Below are 12,226 nucleotides of genomic sequence, written 5' to 3'. Positions count from 1 at the left end.
ATTGAATGCAGCTTTCAGATCATATAGCATATAGCACACCACCTGGTTTCTTAACATACCATATTTTTTGTGTATAAGACAATTTTTATTTTTATAAAAATGTTTAAAATTAGGGGCCGTCTTATACATGGATAGTGCAGAGGGGGGATGGGCAATTGGTGGCTGTGGCAAGGCCTGATGGTGATTGGCTGCTGCTGTATCCCCCCCCCCAAGCTTAACAACTCTAGGCCATCTCCCCCCATTTCCTTATTTTGGAGTCCCAAAAATAGGGGTCATCTTATACACAGGGGTGTGTTATACACAGAAAAATACGGTACTTATCTATAAAATGGGCTAGTACAAAGCAATGGTCTGTAGTAGATCTGCCTTGTCTAAATCCTGCTTGCTCTTCAACAAGAATAGCTTCATCGGTTATCCAATCAACTAGCTTATTGTAAAGATGCTTTGGGTATAATTTGCTAATTGTTGTTACTTAGTCGTTTAGTCATGTCCGACTCTTTGTGACCCCATGGACCAGAGCAGGCCAGGCACTCCTGTCTTCCACTGCCTCCCGCAGTTTGGTCAAACTCATGCTGGTAGCTTCGAGAACACTGTCCAACCATCTCGCCCTCTGTCTTCCCCTTCTCCTTGTGCCCTCAATCTTAACCAACATCAGGGTCTTTTCCAGGGAGTCTTCTCTTCTCATGAGGTGGCCAAAGTATTGGAGCCTCAGCTTCAGGATCTGTCCTTCCAGTGAGCACTTAAAAATGGCTTCAAGCTACAAGAAAGGAGATTCTGACTCAAGAGTCTCCTCTAGCACCATACTTCAAAAGCATCAGTTTTTCGGCGATCAGCCCTTCCCCGTATTCGCACTGCCCACAAATGTGAGGCAGAAATTGAGAGGATTTCTATGCACAGCTCTTGGCAAGGCAAATAGCACAATGGGAAGAAGTAGGACACTTCCAGACTATCATTATTTTCCACAGAATACAAATACAGGCAAATTCTTACTGGCAAATTCAGCTTGCACAGGAAACACCGGCTTCCTCCAAAGACTGTGGACTTTTTTGTGATAGTTGCCTTTGCTTTATTTTCAATGTGCCCAGGGTGTTAAATTCCTTTTGTTAAGGCCCTCTTGTCTTTAACGGCGACAGCCACGTTATTTCTCCTTGGGACTGTCAATTGCATAGAATCATAGAATCATAGAGTTGGAAGAGACCACAAGGGCCATCGAGTCCAACCCCCTGCCAAGCAGGAAACACCATCAGAGCACTCCTGACATATGGTTGTCAAGCCTCTGCTTAAAGACCTCCAAAGAAGGAGACTCCACCACACTCCTTGGCAGCAAATTCCACTGTTGAACAGCTCTTGCTCTCAGGAAGTTCTTCCTAATGTTTAGGTGGAAACTTCTTTCTTGTAGTTTGGAACCATTGCTCCATGTCCGCTTCTCTGGAGCAGCAGAAAACAACCTTTCTCCCTCCTCCATGTGACATCCTTTTATATATTTGAACATGGCTATCATATCAATTTCCTCCTTCTTTTCTTCAGCACCAAGGTCAGATGTCTCATCTTTGCTTTAAGGCCTGTGGCCTTAATAAAAGCAAAGAGAGCTTTTACTCATCTTGCATGACCTAAGGAGATTCTGGTCATCGTAAACATTGTATTATGCAGAAAAAAAGCCGTGGAATCCTCATTCATCATTTCCACTTGTTTTGTTGTTATTATTTCTTGCTATGAAAGGGATACTTGATTTTATGCAATGTGATGTGTGAAGCTGCTCTTCTTCAGCAATAAGATCTTACATTGCAATAATAATAATAATAATAATAATAATAATAATAATAATAATAATAATAATAATAATAATTTTTATATACCCCGCCCATCTGGCTGGGTTTCCCCAGCCACTCTGGGCGGCTTCCAGCAAAATAACAAAATACATCAAATATTAAAAGCTTCCCTAAACAGGACTATGCATACAATATAATCTGAAATTATTCAAATTACCGAATTTACTTTTTCTTGGTACAGATTAGACTTTATATATGCATATAACTTCAGTGTGCTTCTAACTACGAACACAGAGGGTTGTTTATTACATGCTTATTTGTTTATTACATGCTGTGCTTAAACTCTTTTTTTTTTGCCTCCTCCACAATTATTCTACTTAAAATCAGAATTTTAATTAAATTTTATTTTTCTTCTTCTGGAGTGTTTATTTGGTTTCTCTTCACTCATGCCAGATTGAATGGAATGTTTTTGCTTCTTAGATTATTTGCATGGAAGGACTGTAGAATTACTTATTACTGAGTGAAGCGCTGATTAAAGTCCATAATTAAGGAATGTGCCACACCAGGTTGTGCATCCACTGTTTTATTGCCACCTACGTGGGGAGCATTATAATGCGCAATGTGAAACCAAGAGTTTTTGCTATCCTAGGGTAGATTGTAAGTGGAAGATGGAATTGAAGGTTGACTTAATAAAAGAAAACTCATGCTTTCTGTTTGCAGCATCTTGGGATCATACTGGGTTTAATACTAATTTTTTAAAAATGCTAGTTATACAATGGAATAAAAAAAAGATGTGTACTTTTGCAGAATGGATTCAGCCTTCCTAGCAAAATCCATTTACTCAACAGTTCTGCATCTTAGTGTCCTTACTGAATCCTGCTATTTCTTGAGAAGACTACTGCACATAGACCCTGGTCCAGGAAGTTGTGTTGGGATTCCATTCCACCTTTTGCTGCAGATATGTGGATTGTTGCATGTCACATGTCTGTTTACATTCCAGCACAGATTGCTGGCATGAGCGGAACTTTCGCTCTGTATTGATTTGCTTTTCAGTCTCCAAGAAGACGGCAAGGTGAGATGCCACGTTTTCTTTGTCCTGATTTATGTGTAATAAATGCATAGTTTAGTATGTGTCTACAGCCTCAAGCCTCTTCTGTTGCGCAGTTTACACTGCTAAGTAATGTGTGCTCAAGCCTGCAAGCTTGAGTCACAGATGCATGTCAGAGCAGAGGTTGATGCATCTCCGCAGCGGAAAAGCTGAGAAGAGGAGAGACGCTCCAGCTGGGGCTGAGCCAGCTGGCTTTTCGACCCCCAGTTACAACAAGTTGTACTATGGTCCTGCATTCATGAACAGGAGTTGTGTTTTCTGTTGATACTTGTCTTCTTGTAATACTTGGAGGCTTTTTGTGTGATCCTGGTTAAAATGAACTTGTGCAACAAATAGCAAGCATTTTTACAGTTGAGATAAAGACTACAAAATACGTTAAGTTGTATGCCCTAGAGCTAGGGTCCCCAATGTAGTGTCTCGGACACCTCCTCTCAAGACCCTTGCCCCTTCCTTTTTTGGGGGGGGGGAACTTGAGCAGAGGTTTCTTGCTTTTATCTGCTTTTTTGTGGGTGTAGCTGTTTCGCCTGTGTTTATTTGAGGGGATTATTAGCATCACCTCTTTTTATTCTGTGAAATTGATGTTTCATGCTTCCAAGGATGTGGGTGGCGCAGTGGTCTTAACCACAGAGCCTGGGCTTGCCGATTGGAAGGTCGGCGGTTCGAATCCCCACGATGGGGTGAGCTCCTGTTGCTCGGTCCTTGTTCCTGCTAACCTAGCAGTTCGAAAGCTCGTCAAAGTGCAAGTAAATAAATAGGTACTGCTCCAGAAGGAAGGTAAACGGCGTTTCCATGCGCTGCTCTGGTTCACCAGAAGCGGCTTCGTCATGCTGGCCACATGATCCGGAAGCTGTACGCCGGCTCCCTCGGCCAATAAAGCGAGATGAGCACCGCAACCCCAGAGTCGGTCACAACTGGACCTAATGGTCCAGTTTACCTTTACCTTAAAGAAGCTTCAAAGATTTTGAAATGTGCCCCCCAATAAAACATTTTCCTAGAGTGAAATACAACTCATGATGCAATTTATCTGAGAGCAAAAAAAGCCTTCAGAAATGCCTTTGTTGTCCATGCAGTGCAGTCTTTTTAGTTATGGCATGCTGTTACAAAGAGATTTCACTTTATTTTTTATTATTATAATAATATTTATTAACATTTCAAAAAATTACAAACATAAGAAAAAAGAAAGAAAATAATAAAACAAAAAATTTCAAAAAACTGAAAAATAAAACAGTTAAAAACAAATCAATCTTTCCATAGCTTATCTTTCATTTACTTGTTTCCTTGACCTCCTCACACCTTCCTTTTTTGTATTCTAGTTCAATTAGATAATTCAGCAAATCCTTTCCATCTTTGTTTTTATCTTAATCATTTATCTTAATATGTTATGGCTTTACATTCTCACCTGTTGACAGCCCATCTTTACATACTTTACATAACATTACTGCTAAAACCACATAACTTCATTCCAGCATCCTTCTAACATTCCTTAATTTTGCAATGTTTCTGTAGATAGTCTTTAAACTTCTTCCAACCTTCTTCTACCGATTCTTCTCCTTGGTCTCGGATTCTGCCAGTCATTTCCGTCAATTCCAAGTAATTCATCACCTTCATCTGCCATTCTTCCTTGGTGGGTAAATCTTGTGCCTTCCAATACTTTGCAATGAGTATTCTTGCTGCTGTTGTTGCATACATAAAGAAAGTTCTGTCCTTCTTTGGCACCAATTGGCCGACCATGCCCAGGAGAAAGGCCTCTGGTTTCTTCAAAAAGGTATATTTAAATACCTTTTTCATTTCATTATAGATCATTTCCCAGAAAGCCTTGATCCTTGGGCACGTCCACCATAGGTGAAAGAATGTACCATCAATCTCTTTACATTTTCAACATTTATTATCAGGCAAATGATATATTTTTGCAAGCTTGACTGGTGTCATGTACCACCTGTATATCATTTTCATAATATTCTCTCTTAAGGCATTACATGCCGTAAATTTCATACCTGTGGTCCATAACTGTTCCCAGTCAGCCAACATAATGTTGTGTCCAACATCTTGTGCCCATTTAATCACTTTATGTTGTCCCAACAGAATTTGCCAGTGGTGAAAAGTGCTAAATTCAGTTCTCTACTTTGTCTAACTAGCTATTATGCAGTTACTACAAATTAGAGCAACGAGAACTTTGGGATGTTATTTGGTGAAATGCATTGGTTCTTGAATGCATTTTTTTTAAAAAAAAAACACCCTGAAGGTCCAATCCAAGAAGCTTTGGTTCACATCTGTTGGATAATGTTTTGACACAGGTCTGCTCCAATTGTCAGTTCCCTGGCAGAGTTCAAGGGAGTTATCTATTGCCTTCTGTCACCAAAAATTGCTGGGCCATTGTACCTCCTGCCTCCCAGGAAGAACATCATGGCAAATGGGAGAGCATCAGTCAGTTCCTCTTTCCTTTTGTATTTTTTTATTATATTGTAAGCTTGCAGGTGGCACTGTGGGTTAAACTACAGAGCCTAGGGCTTGCCGATCAGAAGGTTGGAGGTTCGAATCCCCGCGATGGGGTGAGCTTCAGTTGCTCGGTCCCTGCTCCTGCCAACCTAGCAGTTCAAAAGCACATCAAAGTACAAGTAGATAAATAGGTACCGCTCTGGCGGGAAGGTAAACGGTGTTTCTGTGTGCTGTTCTGGTTTGCCAGAAGTGGCTTAGTCATGCTGGCCATATGACCCAGAAGCTATCTGTGGACAAACGCCGGCTCCCTCGGACAGTAAAGCAAGATGAGCGCTACAACTCCAGAGTCGTCTCGATTTAACGGTCAGGGGTCCCTTTACCTTTAAGCTTGCAGGCAGAAACTAACTTAATTTTTATTACCTGTATGGCACTTAATAACAATAAATAAATAAATAAATAAATAAATAAATAAATAAATAAATAATTTTGGACACCATAATTGAAGAAGTATGTTGAGAAGTTGGAACATGTGGAGAAGAGGGCACCCAAGATGATCGAGGGCCTGGAAACCAAGACTTATGAGGAACAGTTGAAGTTGCTAGGTATGTCTGGCCTGGAAAGGAGGAGACTGAGAGGAGATATGAAAGCCATTTTCAGATATCTCAAGGGCTGTCACAAGAAAATATAGCAATCTTGTTTTCCTCTGTTCTGGAGGGTAGGACTCGATGGCTTCAAGTTACAAGAAAGGAGATTCTGACTAAACATCAGGAAAAACTTCCTGACCGTAAGACTTGTTTGACAATGGAATGGTCTCCCTTAGGAGGTTGTGGGCTCTCCTTCCTTGGAGGTTTTTAGCAAAGGTTGGATGGCCACCTGCTATGGATGCTTTAGCTGAGATTCCTGCATTGCAATGGGTTGGACTTAATGACCCTTGGGATGCCTTCCAACTATATGATTCTATCTCCAGAAGCTTGGCCCTGCCCTCGCCGGTCCTGGAATGATCCTTTAAAAAAGTCCCATATGCTCAGAGACTTTGCGCCTGTTCATTGGTGGAGATAGGAAGCCCAGAGCACTTGTTCTTTAGATGTCCCTTTTATGAAGAGGCACATAGTGAGGCCATTGATCCCCTGCTGGTGAGGCTCGCTGACCTCCCGGAAAAGCAAAAATTCGACCTTTTCCTGTTAGGGAAAGATCATAAGACTGTTGGTTTCTGCTCTCTTTCACTGTGCAGCGAAAGTGCTTGTCACAAGACAAGTGTTTACATTCCATAGTCAATTGCTGTTGGAGTTTCTCACGGGAAAGGGAGAGTGGATGTGACGTACACTGGTTTCCTGTTTTTCACTGTTCTTTGCAGTTTCACTTTGTGATTCTCTCCGTGCTTTAGAGGAGAGAGGATGCATTTTCTGCTCCGGCAGAGGCAAGATGTTTTTCTGTAACATACCAGCTTTGAACTGTAAATAAAGCAATATAGAGTATGTAGTACGTACTCCTCATCCTTCCGCTGTGCACGGGACGCTTCTGCTTTTCACCAACACATGGTCATGGGCTCCAGAAGTCGAATCGGAGTGCCGGCAAAGGATCGGAATGCAGAGGGACAGATCGGATCAGAATCTGCTCTGCGCGTAAAGATGATTGATGAGGTATGTGCTACTGCTCCGGGCAGCCTGCCAGCTTCTAATTAATGGCTTTATGGCTGGACTTTGAACTTTTAAAGCCGTTTTGTCAAGCACAGGCAAAAGGCTCACAGGCATAAATTCCTATGCTGGGGAAATCGAAAGTAACTTTTAAAAGCGCTTTTGGAATAAAGCAGCTGCAGCAATGACGCAGCAAGATTTAAGGCAGCAGAGAGAAAGCCCTTTTGAACGAGGTTTGAAGCAGCTGCAGATAAGCAGAGCAGCACAGACAGAGCTTGTATAAAGCAGTCTGATTTAACGCAGCAGAAATGGTGAATGCCAGAGTCATGATGGCCCTTCAGGATGCTTTTGGGATTCCTAAGCTCAATAAGAGAAACTATGCGGACTGGGTTCTGTATGCAGAGGCTATTCTGCGGAAAGAGGGTCTGTTTGAAGTTATTACAGACACCCCCCCAGCTCCAGTTACAGATGCATGGGAAGCTAAGGATTCCAAAGCAAGGGGAACTCTTACATTGATAGTATCCCCAGAAGAGCTCTGTCTATTGCGTGATAAGACCTCAGCCAAAGAAATTTGGGACGCTTTGAGAGAGGCTCACTTGAGGACAGAAGCTGGATCCACTACGTTTTACTTTAACAAGCTGCATAATATGGCTCTTGCTGAAGGTGGAGATGTGCGTATACATCTGATGGAGATGCAGAATCTGAGACATGAGCTGCAACAGAGAGGACTCAACTTTCCAGAGGCTGTGTATTCCTTCATGATACTACAATCTTTGGGTTCAGGTTGGGAGTCTGTTGCAACTCAGATTGCTGTACAACCAACTGCTCAGCTGACAGTGGACTATGTTACTGCCGTAATTCAGAATGAAGCAGATCGCCGGGGTGCTAGCTGCATGGGCAACGGGGAGACTTCACAGACGTCATCCCATAGTGCAGTGGAACCACCAGATGGCGCCAAAGCTTTGAAGGCAGTGAAATGCTACTCGTGTGGACGTCTAGGCCATATGAAGAGGGAATGCAGATATCCCAGGGCCAAGACAGAGCAGCGCAGCGAAAGCTCATCGCGTGGAAAAGGCCGAGGCAAAGGCAAAGGTCCGGTGTCCAGGACAACGCAGCACAAGGCAATGGTCTCACGCTTCACTCCAAAGGTTGCAGAGGTCCAGAAGACGTCTAGATCTTTCTTCGTTGTTGATTCAGCGGCGACCCACCACATGTGCAACGATAAGAGACTGTTCGTGTCTTTTACACCGCAGGAAGGTGCAATTCACCAGGCGGATGACCACACAATTCCCAGTAAAGGCTACGGAACTGTTGTTCTTCACAGTTTGGACTTATCGATACAGAATGTGCTTTATGTGCCGGATGCCAAACATAATCTGCTCAGCGTTGGACAGCTGAATGAGCGGAAAATTGACGTTTCCTTTAAGAACAAAAGGTGCATCATCACAAAGAAAAATGATTATGTGTTGTATGCTGAATATGTTGATCGTTTGTTTGTTTTGTATTATGATGATGTTGTGCAGGATGACACTTGTTGCATTGCAGGTTCTAACAAAAGTTTGCATGCAGAATGTATTCACGATTTTCATAGAAAATTTGGTCATTTGCATTTTGAGGCAGTATCTAAAATGCCTGCCTTGGTTGAAGGTATGACTATTAAACCCTGCAGGTACCACATGAAGTGCAAGGCATGCGCAGCAAACAAGGTGAAAATGGCTGCGAAAGGTAAGGTGTCTAGTAGGCAAGCTACAGAACCATACCAGGTTGTTCATGCTGATTTGGTTGGACCACTAGCGCCCTCTTTGGGTGGAAATAGGTACTTCATGGTTCTCATTGATGCATTTTCCAGATATATTTATGTGTACAATCTCAAGCAGAAATCAGAGGCTTTTCCAAGGTTCAAGGAATTCTGTGCTTGGTTGGAAAATGTGCATGGTAAGAAGATAAAGACTCTTTTCTCTGATCGCGGGGGAGAATTCACTTCTCAGCAGTTTGAAGCTTTTCTGACTGAGAAAGGAATTCAACACGATTTGTCTAGTCCTCGCTCGCCATGGCAGAATGGACTTGCGGAACGGGCAAATCAGACATTGCTTCAAGGGTTAAAAACCTTGCTGCATGATGCAAATCTTCCAGAGAGTTATTGGGCCGAATCTCTCTCGTGTTTTGTTTACAGTTACAATCGCAGGTTATCTTCAGCGATTGGTTGTACCCCCTATGAGAAGATGTTTGGCAAGAAACCATACATCAAACACATGAAAATTTTTGGTTCTGACATGTGGGTTCACTCACCACAAAACTCCAAGTTAGACAAGCGTGGATTGCATGGTATCTTTCTAGGTTATCAGAAAGGGTCTTACAGAATAATGATGACTGACTCTAAGACAATCAAGCTCACAAGAAGTGTTGAGTACAATGCCAAGTGGGGGGAGAATGTGGGAATTTTCCAATGTTATCCTGATGACAGTGATGAGACTGAGGATAGTCAAAAGCAACCGCAACAACCCACACCCACTGATGAAGGTTCTGATTCTGAGTCTGAAACTGAATCGGGTGATTCAGAGGATTTCAAGAGTGCGAAAGCCTCTATGCGACCCTCTGAAAGCTCTGATCAAGAATTGGAAGAACCATTGTTCACAATAGGCCACTTTTCTCCTAAGAAGGAAGAGGAGAGTGTTGAGGACTTAAGGCTAATTCGTAGGTCACAGAGAGCCACAAAAGGCAGACCTCCAAAGAGATTTGCTGATGAGTTTGCAAAGATAGCAGTGACAGCTGTTAAAAGCTCCAAGAAGGTATTTGAAGCTTCAAGTTTCCAAGAAATCCAGGATTTGGATTCAAAGGAAGCTGAGCCATGGTTAAATGCCATGAAGGCTGAGCTTGATTCCTTGGAAAGGAACAAAACATGGGACCTAGTTCCAGTAGTTCCAGGAATGAAACTGCTTGGAAGCAAATGGGTCTTCAAAGCGAAGACTGATCAAAATGGCAAGATAGTCAGACACAAAGCCAGATTGGTAGCCAGAGGTTTTGCACAGGTACCAGGTGAAGATTATCACGAGACCTACTCACCCACAGTGAGGTATGAAAGCATTAGGCTTATGCTCAAGCTAGCTGCAGAGGAGAATCTACACATTAGTCACCATGATGTGAATACAGCTTTTCTGTACGGATCTCTAGATGAATCACTTTATATGCTTCCACCTGATGGCGTACAGGTAAAACAGGGATTTGTTTGTGCTCTGAAAAAGTCCCTTTATGGTCTCAAACAAAGTGCACGGTGTTGGCACACAAAACTCACTGAAGTATTATTTTCTCTAGGTTTTCAGCAAGGGAAAGCTGATCCATGTGTATTTGTCAAAGAGGAGGGGCAAAAGAAACTGTACTGTTTGTTTTATGTTGATGATCTGTTATTCTTTTGGAAAGATGTCACAATGTACAATAACGCCCTAGCTCAACTGAAAGAGCACTTTGACATGAAAGATCTTGGTGAGGTAAACAACTACCTATCTCTTGAAATAGAGAGAGATCAAGATGGTAACATTCTAGTACACCAGTCAAGGAAAATTGCTGATGTGTTAAGCAAACTAAACCTGATGGATGCTAACCCTGTAGACACACCGATGACAACAGGTTATCAGGTAGATGACACTGAAGAAGCATTTTCTGACACTACACTGTACAGAAGTGTGCTAGGCAAGCTAAACTTCATTGCCAGATGTTCAAGACCTGACATTGCTGTTAGCTGTAATTTGCTAAGCAGACAAGTCAACAATCCTACTGTTAAGGATTGGAAAGCTCTGAAACGGATAGCGCGCTATTTGAAAGGCACTATACATTACAGACTAAGATTTAACAATCAGAAGTCTGGTGGTCTTGAGATATTTGCAGATGCAAGTTTTGGAAGTGACGCTACAGACAGGAAAAGTACGTCTGGAGTTTGCTATATGTACAATCAGGGTCTATTTGATTGGTCATGCAAGAAGCAAACAACAGTTAGCTTAAGTACTTGTGAAGCTGAACTGGATGCACTGTCTTATTCACTTAAGGATTGTGAATGGTTGTTACAATTGTGCAAAGACATGAAAATTCCTGTCAAATGTCCAATCCAGGTTTACCAGGACAACAAAGCATGTTTGGCTTTGCTGAATTCTGAAGATTGTAAGCAAAGCACGAAGCACTTGCAATTGAAGTTGCAACATGCTAGGGAACGTATTGAAAAGGGACTCGTAACGGTGTCCTATATGCCAGGTAATGAAATTCCTGCTGATGTATTGTCCAAGATTGTATCAAGGGATCAACACTGTACCTATGTGCAGAAGTTGGGTTTGTACTGATATTGTACGAACACGCTGCCCAGTGATGTTCACAGAAAGGGGGAGGATGTTGGTTTCTGCTCTCTTTCACTGTGCAGCGAAAGTGCTTGTCACAAGACAAGTGTTTACATTCCATAGTCAATTGCTGTTGGAGTTTCTCACGGGAAAGGGAGACTGGATGTGACGTACACTGGTTTCCTGTTTTTCACTGTTCTTTGCAGTTTCACTTTGTGATTCTCTCCGTGCTTTAGAGGAGAGAGGATGCATTTTCTGCTCCGGCAGAGGCAAGATGTTTTTCTGTAACATACCAGCTTTGAACTGTAAATAAAGCAATATAGAGTATGTAGTACGTACTCCTCATCCTTCCGCTGTGCACGGGACGCTTCTGCTTTTCACCAACAAAGACGACCCGGATGGTCGCCAGATTCTGTATAAAGATCAGTAGGCGCAGACCATCCCCCGACTCAAACTAGTTTGTTAAGAAAATCCCCAAACTCGGTTCTATGGGTGACTCTGGGTCATTACTCTGCAGTAGCTTATCTCAAAGTTTTACGTGTCTATACGTTTTTCGCATTTATAAATTTTAAATTTATTGGTGTACATTGTTTTAAATGTTTGTTTTCCTTCTGGGATTGTACCCCCAAGTGTGTTTTATAAGCTGGTCTCTGACTGTAATAAATTATCTATCTATCTACAGTGGTACCTCGGGTTAAGTTCTTAATTCGTTCCGGAGGTCTGTACTTAACCTGAAACTGTTCTTAACCTGAAGACCACTTTAGCTAATGGGGCCTCCCGCTGCTGCTGCGCCGCCAGAGCATGATTTCTGTTCTCATCCTGAAGCAAAGTTCATGACCTGAAGCACTATTTCTGGGTAGGCGGAGTCTGTAACCTGAAGTGTATGTAACTCGAGGTACCACTCTATCTATCTATCTATCTATCTATCTATCTATCTATCTATCTATCTATCTATCT

The 12,226-nt window shown here is 42.3% G+C and overlaps 1 long non-coding RNA gene across 1 annotated transcript in view; it reads left to right on the top strand.

Annotated features, from left to right (window-relative positions):
* Nucleotides 1-11,600, top strand: part of LOC309379748 — a 140,746-nt gene extending 129,146 nt beyond the window's left edge. Inside the window, exon 2 of the long non-coding RNA XR_014172632.1 lies at nt 11,393-11,600. This is a non-coding gene — a long non-coding RNA (uncharacterized lncRNA). The remainder of the gene's footprint in view (nt 1-11,392) is intronic.
* The last annotated feature ends 626 nt before the right edge of the window (nt 11,601-12,226 follow it).

This window comes from Podarcis melisellensis (assembly GCF_964234715.1).
Source record: "Podarcis melisellensis genome assembly, chromosome: 10".
Classification (NCBI taxonomy): domain Eukaryota; kingdom Metazoa; phylum Chordata; class Lepidosauria; order Squamata; family Lacertidae; genus Podarcis; species Podarcis melisellensis.
This window is presented reverse-complemented; position numbering and strand designations above follow the sequence as displayed.